The 13,022-nt window shown below is 49.7% G+C and overlaps 1 protein-coding gene across 3 annotated transcripts in view; it reads right to left on the reverse strand.

Moving 5' to 3' along the window:
• LOC140385748 (corticotropin-releasing factor receptor 2) overlaps nt 1–13,022 on the reverse strand; it is a 391,042-nt gene that overhangs the window by 6,340 nt on the left and 371,680 nt on the right. The gene's annotated exons all lie outside the window — the stretch shown is intronic.

Below are 13,022 nucleotides of genomic sequence, written 5' to 3' on the forward strand. Positions count from 1 at the left end.
GTGAATTCCACAGATTCACCACTCTCTGGGTGAAGGAATTTCTCCTCACCGCAGTCCTAAAATGTTTACCCCTTTTGAGGGAATAATAAAACCGGTCCAGTTTGCAGAATGGGCGGCACGCGTGGTGCCTATCCTTAAGCCGGACAGCTCGGTCCGCCTTTGTGGAGATTTCAAACAAACGATTAATCGCTACTCACATCTGGACAAATACCCAATTCCCCGGATTGAGGATTTGTATGCAAAGCTGGCTGGAGGACTCCTATTCTCAAAGCTGGATATGAGCCATGCATATTTACAGCTGACGCTGGATGAAGAGTCCAAAAAGTTCTCAACGATAAACACCCTGAAGGGCCTTTTTCAGTACACAAGATTACACTTCAGGGTATCGTCAGCTTGTGCAATATTCCAGAGGACAATGGAGAATATATTGCAAGGGATACTACAAGTCGCCATTTACCTGGACAACGTCGTCATTACAGGAAAAACAAAGGCAGAACACCTGCAAAACCTGGAGGAAGTCCTTAGGAGGTTTTCAGCAGCAAGTCTGCGCCTAAAGAGGGAGAAATGTGGTTTCCAAGCACTTCAAGTAACCTATCTGGGGTACAAGCTTGACAAATCAGGGCTATACCCTTTGGAGGATCAGGTGAGGGCGATTAAAGATGCCCTGGCCACCACTACAATCCAGGAGTTTAGGTCTTTTTTAGGACTGTTGTCATATTATGAAAGTTCATACAGAAGAGAGCTTCCATCTTGGACCCCCTACATCAATTATTTAAAAAGGGGCAAGCCTGGGAGTGGTCCGCCCACCAAGACAGGGCTTTCAAGAAGATAAAAGAATAGCTTTCCTCAGAGAATGTCTTGGCACACCACGACCCCAGGAAAGAGTTGGTGCTCACGTGCGACGCGTCTCCATATGGCGTTGGTGCACTTTTGGCACACAGAGGATAAAAACGGACAGGAACGACCTATAGAATTTGCTTCCAGGACACTGGCAGCAGCAGAATGAAAGTACGCCCAAATCAAAAAGGAAGGACTGGCTGTGACCTTCGCGGTGAAGAAATCTCACCAGTACTTGTTGTCATGTGAGAGTACCTTTAAGAAATGGGTGTTTATAAATGGGAATGTATATAAGTATCTGTAGTGAGAGTACCTTTAAGAAATGGGTGTTTATTACTGCAGTGATGTCTGAGAGTGGGTGGCGCTGGGCTGTCTGTCAGATCTTTACTTTCGTTTTCGGGTGTTTGATGCAGGGTGTGTTTTAGTTTCGTTTTCAGAGCTGGATAGTTGCAGTCACAGCCAGAAGGTGTATTAGAGTATCTGTCTGTAATCTAAAGGCTGTAAATCGATCCTGGTGATTTAAAACTAATAACAGTAGTGACTTTAACCTGATGTGCTTCTGGTAAAAGGTGTTTTAAGTCTTATGGATGTTAAAAGGAAAGCTTAAAGGATTACTTAGTGTTGTATTCTTTGGGGGTTGTATTTGAATTAATGGTTGGTAAGATGTTCATTGTATGTTTTAAAAAGGTTAACGTGAGTTCATAGAATAAACATTGTTTTGCTTTAAGAAAAATACTTTGCCATTTCTGCTGTACCCCCCTGTAGAGTGGGCCGTGTGTTCCCCATCCACAATCTATTAAACGTTGTGGGTCAGGTGAAGTCCATGATACACTTTGGGGTTCTCTAAACCCTGGCCCATAACATTGTACAGGCGGAAATTCACTATAATTACAGACCACAAGCCATTGCTGGGTTTGTTGAAATAAGACAAAGCAATACCACCAATAGCTTCGTTTCGGATCCAACGCTGGGCCCTACTACTGGCGGCGTACCAGTATCAACTGGAGCATCGGCCAGAAACCCGGGTGGCAAACGGCGATGCACTAAGCAGGCTGCCATTACCGGACGCCCCCCCCCATTAGTACCCAAAATAGAGGAAACGGTAATGACGTTACATTTCCTGGACACCCTTCCAGTGGCCGCACAAAACATTCGGTTATGGACCCAAAGGGACCCGGTTTTATCAAAAATAAAACACATGGTGCTAACTGGGGAGATGGAAAGGCCAGTCCATATGGAATTCCACCCTTACTGGAGCAGAAGAGAACAGATCACCGTGGAAGACGGGATCCTGCTATGGGGGGCTCGAGTAATAGTTCCAAGTCAAGGCTGTCGAGCCATGCTGGCTGAACTACATCATGGGACCCTAGAGTCTCAAAAATGAAGATGCTGGCCAGAAGCTATGTCTGGTGGCCGGGCCTGGACACAGACATAGTGGCATTGGTAGGTCGGTGCCAAGCATGCCAACAAGGGCAGAAGGTGCCACCGGCAGCCCCACAGCACCCATGGGAATGGCCAAGTCGACATGGTCGTGACTTCATGCCGATTTTGCAGGCCTGTTTATGGGTTCAATGTTTTTTATAATAGTAGACGCCCAATCCAAATGGTTGGACGTCTATAAAATGAATTCTGCAAATTCAACAACTACCATTGGAAAAACTCCGCACCTCGTTCGCAACTCATCAAGGAGGTGTTAGTCTCGGATAATGGATGGTTTTCACCAGCCAGGACGTCACAAAATTTAAGAGGTCGAATGGTATTCGGCACATATGGACGGCACCATACCACCTGGCATCGAACGGTTTGGCGGAGAGAGCCGTCCAGACCTTAAAAGTCGGGTTGAAGAAATAGTCAGCAGCATCATTGGACACCAAACTGTCGCGCTGGCTATTTGACTACAGAACAACCCCACACACCACAACGGGAATAGCACCGGCGGAGCTACACATGGGCAGACGACTCCGAACTCGGCTGAGTCTACTATCCCCGAATTTAGGTAGCAGAATAGAGCGACACCAAGAGGCCCAATGCAGGGGCCACGACAACACTCGCCGAGAAAGGCAGTTCAAACGGGTGAAAATGTATGGGTCAGAAATTATGCGAATGGCCCCGCATGGGTAGCAGGAATGGTCAAGGCCAGGACGTGTGGGAAAACATATAATAAAGAAACACTTGGACCCGGTGCGGGCCCCAGATTAGTTTCCTCCTCTGGAGCTGATTCAAACCAGCATACCGAGGACCGTGGAGCGTCCTCCCTGACAAACCATTCACAGCCTCTGACACCACTGGTGAGGACATCGGACTCGGATATGGACACCGTGGATGATGCCGCAGCTGTACCCCTTCCACCAGACGAAAGGGGTGAACCACCCCTCAGCACTCACATCTGAAAATACGGGTGCCTAGCCGTTATACCTCCCCCCCCCCACGTCGGAGGCCGAAGTGGAGGAGCCAGACCCGGCGCAAAAACGAAGCAGGAGACCCGTGAGTCACGAGGACCATGGGGGCTCCTTGGACTTTGGGGGGGGGAGGAGTGTAATGACTTATGCCAGGCCTTTGAGATTGGCCAATTAGAATACGAGTTCCCTGATTAGTAGCCCAATCAGGGCACTCCTTTCTGTGTATATAACAGGGAGTGTCAGATCCTCTGCACTCCCGGTGTAGACAGCAGGCTGAATGGACATGGTTGTTCAGCTGTTGGGTTTGTAAATAAATGGAATTCTGGTGACATTACTTCTGCCTCCGTGGACTTATTACACAGGCAAATGGAGAGGGCTCCATTACTCTCCTGACTTGTGCTTTGTAGATGGTAGATAGGCTTTGGGGGGGTCAAGAGGTGAATTACTCGCCGTAGGATTCCGAGCCTTTGATCTGCCCTCGTAGCCACAGTATTAATATGGCTAGTCCAGTTCAGTTGCTGATCAATTGTACTCTTATGTGTAATTGAAAGGTTAGTAATCCTCAAATTTGAAAAATTATCCAGTCCAGATAGAATGTATCCAGGTTAGTGAGGTAAGCGAAGGCTCTTGCTACCTCTTCCAAGCCTCCTTTGATATGGGAGTAGTATCAGGGGAGTAGTATCAGTCACCACCCCGACTTTAAAATATATTGCCGTTCCTTCACTGTCGCTGAGTTAAAATCTTGGAACTCCCTCCCTAACAGCACTGTGGGTGTACCTACACCACTGGGGCTGCAACAGTTCAAAAGGCAGATCACCACCACTTTCTGAAGGGCAACCAGGGATGGGCAATAAATGCTGGCCGAACCAGTAATGGCCACATCCTGTAAAATTAATTTTTTTAAAAAGTACCTCCATTTTATATCTTTTCTAATGTCATTACTCCCTCCTGCTTTGACATAAGATTGCAAAATCCTTTTCTTCAGTAAATTAGCAGCCGGCTGATAAAATGACAATAGAAGGCATTTAAAAGGAAGTCCACCATCTTCCACTGCTGGTATTTTCCCTGCATTGGAATGCACCCCCCCCCTCCCGCACGAGTAGTCCACCAACTTCATCGAGGTGGAAAACGTGCTTCTTCCTGGTCGGGGTGAGGCCTTCCTTTGTTGTTGCTCAATGGCCCACAGAGGGGCCTTTTGTGGCAAAGGTTGTGCACGTTGCTTCAACCAGTGCTGGAGGGATCACCTGTCCAATCACAGGGGCCTCTCTCTGGTATAAATATCCATTTTCTAGTTTATTTTAATTTCTGGATTTTCTTATCTAGGAAGTTACAACTTTGTAAGCCCTTCCTTTCTCCCTTTTGAGAATGTATCTATTCAGTGCACACAAACCATCCGTGTGTTGAAGGCCTCCTACTCTTCTATTATTGCTTTACTTGCCAATTTATGATTCCAATTTACCTGGGACAAATCATTTCCTAATTCACTGAAATTAATCCACCTCCAGTTAAATATTTTTAAATTCTGATTATTTCTTGCTGTTTTCCGTAACTTTTCTAAACCTGATGATATTATAATCACTGTGCTCCATCCTCCCCACAAAATGCTCCGCCACTGAAACATGCACAAATTGACCCAATACATTCCTAGAATTTGATCTTCCTCCGTTTCTTTGCTTATCGGGCTAGAACACATTGATCAAGGATGTTCTGTTGTATGCTTACAGGAACTCACCAAGGCTCCTTAAACAGCACATTCCAAGCTCATGACCGCTACCATCTTGGAGGACAAGGGCAACAGATACCTGGCAACACCACTACCTGGACATTCCCCTCCAAGCCACTCACCACCTTGACTTGGAGATATATCGCCATTGCTTCACTGTCGCTGGGTCAAAATCCTGAAACTCTCTTCCTAATAGCGCTGTTAGGAATGGTTGGATCAGGTTGCTATGGAAAAAAGCATTCTGGGTGTACCATATGGACTACAGTGGTTCAAGAAGGAAGCTCACCACTGCCTTCTCAAGGATAATTGGGGCTGGCTGGCCGAGCCTGCGATGCCCACATCCCATGAATACATTAAAAAAAATACCTTTCAGGAATTCCTCCCCCGCTCTGCTCTTTGCACTGTTACTATCCTATCTATATTAGGTGAGCTGAAGTGCCCTATTATCACCACTCTCGTTATTGCATCGCTCTGTAATATGCCTGCAAATCTCTGTTTGGTGGCCAGTACTATACATCCAGCAGTGTACTAGCTCTGCTATTATTGTTCATTCGAACCAAACAGCTTCTGCTTTTGACCTCTCAACTATATCATCCATCTTCAGTGTGAAAATAGTGTCTTTGATAAATGCTGCCAGGGCCGCCCACTCCCCATTTCTCCTTCCCAATCTTTCCTGAATACCTTGTAACTAATAGGAACATTAAATTCCAAATCCTCCTTTGCTCTGAGCCATGTCTCTATTTTTTCCATTATATCATAGTCTGGTGATGAGAGTCTGTCGTTAACTCACCTTATTTATCACACAACAAGCATTTACATACAAGCACGCCAAACCTGTCTTTGGCTGCTTCTCATTTCCACCATGATTGATCTCTCAGATTTCTGATCTATTCTTTGCTCTCGGTGCTATTTTTTTCTTCCAGTCCTCTGTGCTTGTTGTTTTCTTCCCAAGTTTTATTTATAGTTCAAATCACTCAATACTTTAGTTGAAGAACTTCGCCCTGGTACTGGTTAACTTACCTGGATATTGGTCTCAGCTCCACTGAGGTACCTTCAGCCGCCAGAATTGACCACGGTGTCCTAGCAATCTGATGTTTTCCCCCCAGCACCATTTCTCCATGTTAATCTGTCTCACCCTACTATTCCAATACTAATTAGCAGTGGGATTAATCCAGTGGTTATTTTTCTTTTGAGGTTCTGCTATTAAATTGCCTTCCAAACTCTTGAAACGCTGCCTGTAGAACCTCAACCTTTTTTGCTTTCTGTGTGATTGGTTCCCACAGGGAGCACAGCTTCTGGTTGTTCCCCTTTCCTCTCAAAATGTTTTTCACCCTTTCACTGATGTCCTTTACCCTGTCCTCAGGTAGGCAACACACCACCTGGAACACCTGTGGGCAGTTACAGAAACAACCATGGCTAATGAAAATCCAGGGCCAGATGGCTATGATGGGTTCATAATGCATCCCACCTCGTGGCATAGACAGCTGTGATTAAACATAAAGGGCACAGTGTGGTAGAGTACGTCTCTGCTGGCCTAAGTTGTTCAATGCCCTGAATCGAAGCGAAAGCTTCCTCTTTCGACTGGCAGTGAGATCTCTATTGAAATGAGTATGGCAAGTTTTAACCTAATCTGTGGTAGATCAAGGCATATTGTTCGGGAAAAAGATGAGGTAACTTCGCATGCTCAAGTTGACCTGGAGGTTTGTGGTCCTTAACATGCGATGCCTGACCATGCCATTTATCATTTTCTGCCACACAAAATGGGTAAACTTCCTATGCAGCTCTGCAATGAGTGCTACAATGAGATTTTGCTCAATGTTCTAAGACGTACCACCAATAATAATTCAAGGAATGTGTGTTTGAAAGCAGAGCCCATCATGCTGATATTTTGTAGTGCGACAGTACTAAAATATACATACTGGCTGAGGTTATTCATGAAGACCTGCCTTCTCAACTTTGCCCCTCGCCTGAAGTGTGGTGACCCTCAGGTTCGCTGGAGGGAGGGTGAGTGGCGCAGGGGTGAATGAGGCAACCGGGGGAGGGGGGGAGTTTTCAGGTCGGGGGTTGTGGGCGGGGATCCAGCAGGTGCCAGGTCCCAGAGGGAGACTGTGTCCTGGCACCCGCGGGGTGTGCCACGTAGGCGTACTGCGGGTTTGCATGTAGGAGGTGGCCTTTTTCGACCAAGGGGTCCGACTTATGGGTCCGCACATGCTTCCGAAGGAGGACGGGTCCAGGAACTGTCAGCCATGTTGGGAGCGAGACCCCGGAGGTGGACTTCCCGGGGAAGACAAACACACGTTCGTGAGGGGTCTCGTTAGTCGCGGTGCAGAGGAGCATTACCTGCTGGCCAGGTAATGCCTCCAATGTCGCACAACTTCCACTATGGCTTGGGCCTCCTTTTCGAAGGAGGAGTGCCGAATTTTGGAGGCATGGAGGCTGCGGGAAAAGGCCATGGGCCTGCCCGCCTGGTTGAGGGTGGCGGCCAGAGCTACGTCCGATGCGTCGCTCTCCACCTGGAATGGGAGGGACTCGTCGACCATGTGCATCGTGGCCTTGGCGATGTCTGCCGTGATACGGTTGAAGGCCTGGTGGGCCTCAGCCGCCAGGGGGAGAACTGTGAACTGAATGGGTGGGCAGGCCTTGTCCGCATAATTAGGGACCCACTGGGCGTAGTAGGAGAAAAACCCCAGGCATCGTTTCAGGGCCTTGGGGCAGTGGGAGTTCCAGGAGGGGGCGCATGCGGTCAGGGTTGGGCCCATGACTCCATTTTCCACAGCATAGCCAAGGATGGCTAAGCGGTTGGTGCGGAACACGCATTTCTCCTTATTGTAGGTGAGATTAAGGAGTTTGGCGGTCTGGAAGAATTTTTGGAGGTTCGCGTTGTGGTCCTGCTGATCGTGGCCGCAGATGGTGATGTTATCTAGGTACGGGAAGGTGGCCCGCAGTCTGTACCGGTCAACCATTCGGTCCATCTCTCGCTGGAAGACCGAGACCCCATTAGTGATGCCGAAGGGAACTCTGAGGAAGTGATAGAGGCGGCCATCTGCTTCGAACGCAGTGTATTGGCGGTCTTCCGGGCGGATGGGGAGCTGGTGGTAGGCGGACTTCAGGTCCACTGTGGAAAAGACTCGATACTGCGCTATCTGATTGACCATGTCAGATATGCGTGGGAGGGCGTGCGCGTCAAGCTGCGTGAACCAATTGATGGTCTGACTGTATTCAATGACCATCCTGTGCTTCTCCCCAGTCTTTCCCACCACTACTTGAGCTCTCCAGGGGCTGTTGCTGGCCTCAATGCCCCTTCCCGCAGAAGCCGTTGGACCTCCGACCTGATGAAGGTCCTGTCCTGGGCACTGTACCGTCTGCTCCTAGTGGCGACGGGTTTGCAATCAGGGGTGAGGTTTGCAAACAGGGAAGGAGGATCGACCTTAAGGGTCATGAGGCCGCATACGGTGAGGGGGGTAGGGGTCCGCCGAATTTTAAGGTTAAGCTTTGGAGGTGGCACTGGAAGTCCAGGCCGAGTAACAGGGCAGAGGTGGGGGAGGACGTAGAGCCGGAAGTTGCTGAACTCCACGCCTTGGACAGCGAGTGTCGTGATGCAGTATCCCCGGATTTCCACGGAATGGGATCTGGAGGCCAGGGAGATTTTCTGCGTGACTGGGTGTACCGTGAGGGAGCAGCGCCTTACCATAGTGGGGTGGATGAAACTCTCTGTGCTCCCGGAGTCAAAAAGGCAGGTCGCCTCGTGCCCATCGATCTTCTCCGTCGTTTTTGCGGTTGCCAGATTGCAGGGCCGGGACTGATCCAGGGTGATCGAGGCGAGCTGCGGCAGATGCTGGGAGGTCCCGGGCTGGTCAGTGGTGGTGGAGGTAGTGGCAGGCGATGAATGGCCAGATGAGCAGGGGTCCTGAGATGCCGTTCAAAATGGTGCCGAAGATGGTGGTGCCCACGGGGCGCACATGGCGGGCGGCATCAAAGATGGCGACGCCCACGGCCGCATGTGGCTTGCGGTGAAGAAGATGGCAGCACCCACGGGCCGCACGTGGCTTGCGGAGAGGAAGATGGCGGCCCCCTGGGTCGCACGTGGGCATGTAGGAACTTTGGGCCTGGCAAACAGAAACAAAGTGTCCCCTCTTCCCACAGCCGGGCAGCACTGCCTGTGGTGTTTGTTCTGCCACAAAAATAGCACTTGGGGCCCCCAGAGATGGCTGGCTGCCGCGCGGCGCAGGGTTGCGGTGAGCTGGAGTCAGCAGCTGGTGGGGCCCACGAGGGTGCCGCGCGGTCGGGGGCGTATGACTGGACGTTACGGGAGGCCACTTCTAACGAATTAGCGAGCTGCCTAGTTCCCGCAAGATCAAGCATACCCCCTTCCAGTAGCCACTGGCGGACGTACGCAGACTTCATGCTCGTAACGTAAGCGTCTCAAATTAAAAGGTCTGTGTGCTGGACTGCCGAAACTGCCTGACAGTCACAGTTCCTAGGATGTGCAGGGCACGCTAGAAATCGTCCAGAGACACCCCGGGGAATTGCTGTCTCGTGGCCAGGACGTGCCTGGCGTATACTTGATTGACTGGTCGAACGTAATGTCCCTTCAGGAGCTCCATCGCTTCAGAGTAAGTGGGCGCATCCCGGATGAGAGGAAAAATGTCAGGGCTCACCCGTGAATAAAGGACTTGGAACTTCTGCGAGTCCGAGGGTTCCTCAGCGGATGTTCGGAGGTAGCTTTCGAAGCAGGCTAGCCAGTGGTCAAAGGCGGACGTAATGTTGGCTGCTTGAGGGCTCAGCTGCAGGCGATCAGGCTTGATGCGGCGATCCATCGTTTCAAAAATCTTTGCTCAATAAATTGATGCACTATCAATTATCACAAAGACGAGAGTAGTGGAATAATCAAGGCTTTATTGAGCAAAGGTGTTGTGCCTCCTGTAGCTGGAATCAGAATGGCTGCAGCACCGGCAAGCACACACATTTATACACCGCCTACTGAGCGGAGCCAGCAGGTAGGGATTTACCCATGTACCTCTACTATACGGCACTGCCGTAATACATGTAATACACTACTAGTGATGACTACCACAAAGGGTAAAAGCAGCCTGCAGTCATCTGGGACTATGGTGACTTTATCTTTACCTTATATGGCATATGTATGAAAATCAGCCTCCAGCAGTGTGTGTGAATAATATGCAAGTCAGTTCCCATTTTGTGTTCTTATTTCCCATATTCCTGAACCATAAACTTCAATTGCAGCTAACCTTGGCAGTGCCAATCGGTTAAATTTAGGTTGGATTTGTGTTTCGCACACCGCCTAATTTTAAGCCCAATTGAAATTAATGGAGCATAAAATCGGGAGCAGTAATAAACAGGCATCTATCTACCCTTTCCTGACAGATGGGTTAGGTTAACAATGGGAGTAGAATTTATAAAAATCAAGTGAGCAGTCAACTGTGAGAATGATTCATCACATCAAGATAACACACCACACACAGCCACTTGAAGGAACAAGCAGTAATTGTGAACATAAATGCATGTTGACTAAATGTCAATTTGTGGTGCTTCAACGTTAGAAATAGCTATTCAGGTCTCCTGAGATTCGTTCTGTCATTATGTTTGGATTGCTTCTTGTGAATGTTCAGTATGTGATTGGCAAAATCACAACAGATACAGGATGTTGTGAATAATCTTTTATTTCCTTCATGTAAATAGAGTTCTCAACCTCACACTGACAGCTTATTGAGGCCCTCAAATCCTGTAACACTTCATTTCTAATTCATCATCTTCCTAAGTGCACCTTTTCTGAAGAATAAGCATTTCTCCTTTTGTACTACCATAGGTCCAAGTACACGATTCCACCTGCCCTTCTTTCTCCCTGTACTCTATGTTACTCTTGATGTTGTTCATATCCAGAAAGCTATTGATTTCTGTTTTGAACATGCTCAGTGTTTGAACTTCCACAGCGCTCTGGTTCGAGAATTCCAAAGGTTCACCACACTCTGAGTGAAGAAATTCCTCCTTGTCTCAGTCTTAAATATCCTGTGCTGGATTCCCCATCGGCCGATACCGGAATTGTGAAATGTGATTGGGCAAAGAATCGATTCCAATGCCGAAATCACGGCGGGTGCCGATTTCACACCAAATCACAATTGTTCCTTACCTTGACAGCGGCGTCAATGCATTCCAGAACGCAGGTACAGTCAACACTATTTGCATATCATTAGCGGGCCCGACCCAGTATTCTCCCTGGCCTCTGTGGTTCTCCGCCTCTGATGGGCCGAGTTCACGACGGGAGGTTCACTTGTGCTTTTAAAAATCGTGAAACCAGCATCGTGGCTGATGAGGGAGAGAGAGGGGGTACGGAAAGTGTCCAACATCGGCATAGTTAACTGACAGTTGTGCCGCTGGCTGGGAGGCTTCAGCCAGTGGAGGGGGGTGTAGAGGGGCTGGCCAGGAGGTGGGCTGTGGGGTCAGGGAGGATGGGCATGGAGCACCATTGCCGTAGCCTGCATGGCAGCCATGCAGCTGCGCGTGCCTCTGATTGCCCACTGTGAACTTAGGGCCTCAAGTCATATGGGTGCCCCCCAGGGCACTCCACTATGTGCCCTCTGGCCTCAGCCAACCCATCAGCGGGATGGGTGCGCTCCAGCGCAACCAATGCCAGCTTGGCTGGGATGCTTGTGTGACAGTTTTGCCGTTGTAGAAGTCTACAAATCCTGCCCCGGCGTCAACACTTAGTCTCAGCAACGACGAATCCCGACCCATTTCTTATTCTAAGACGGTGTGTCTTGATTTTAGACCACCCCCACCCCAAAGTAAAGGGAAACATCCTGTCTACATCTACCCTGTCATGTCCTGTAAGAATTTTGTAACTTTTCATGAGATCACGGGCTGGATTCTCCAGTCGCCGACGCCGAAATCGTGTTCGACGACCAGCCGGAGAATCACAGTTCCCGTCCGAATCAGGGGAGGCGCTGCTTTCGCAATGCTCTGCCCCCTCCAAAGCGGAATACCCTAGGAGTATGCCGCGCCATACATTGACGGCCTCAGGACATTGCATAAGGTCCGCCCCCCCGGTGCACCGCCCCCGACCGGCCGAGTTCCCGACGGAGTGGGACACGTGTGGTCTCACCTGTCGGGAGCTCGGCGTGGCAGCTGGGGACTCAGTCCAGTGTCGCCACAGTCGGGTGAGGGCAATCAGCGGGCGGGGGGGGGGGGGGGGGGGGGGGCGGGGGGGTGACATTATTCGGGGCTGGGGGCACTGTGGGCAGATGGTCCGGGGCGCGCGAGCCGGCCGAAGGGGGGGGGGGGGGCAATTCTGTGGACGTGGCCACGAACCCGGCAATTCTCCGGGGCGTATCAGCAGTTAGAGCTGGGGTGCTCTACGCTGCCATCCTACTAGCCCCTAGCAAAACGGGGAATCGGTGGCCATTTTGTACCATTTCCTCTGGTGTAAATTGCCACTGTTCCCACGCTGGCGTGGGGACATGGCTCCAGAATCAGAGAATCTAACCCCACGTCTCAATCTTTGAAACTCTGGAGAATACTGGCCCAATCTCCTCATAAGATAATCCCGCCATCCCAGGGATTAGTCTGGCGAACGTCTAATGCACTTCTTTAATGCCAAGTATATCCTCTGCCTTGCGAAGGTGGGCAGCATAATCAAAGACCCCTCCCACCCACGTTATTCTCTCTTCCAACCTCTCCCATTGGGCAGGAGATACAAAAGTCTGAGAACACGCACTAACTGATTCAAAACCAGCTTCTTCCCCACTGTCACCAGACTCCTGAATGACCCTCTTAAGGGCTGAACTGATCTCTCCACGTATCTTCTCCACTGCGTAGTACGACGCTACGCATGCTTCACCTGATGTCTGTGTATTTACTTTGTCTACTTATCATATGTTTCATGTTTTTCAAGTATGGAATGATCGATTTGGCCTGTACGCAGGACAATACTTTTCACTGTACCTCGGTACACGGGACAATAAACCCAAATCTAATCCGAGTATATCCTTCATTTGACTCGGAGACCAGGGCTGTAGACAATAATCCAGGTGACGTCTCACCAAGGC

The sequence above is a fragment of the Scyliorhinus torazame genome, chromosome 11 (genome assembly GCF_047496885.1).
Source record: "Scyliorhinus torazame isolate Kashiwa2021f chromosome 11, sScyTor2.1, whole genome shotgun sequence".
NCBI classification, from domain to species: Eukaryota; Metazoa; Chordata; class Chondrichthyes; order Carcharhiniformes; family Scyliorhinidae; genus Scyliorhinus; species Scyliorhinus torazame.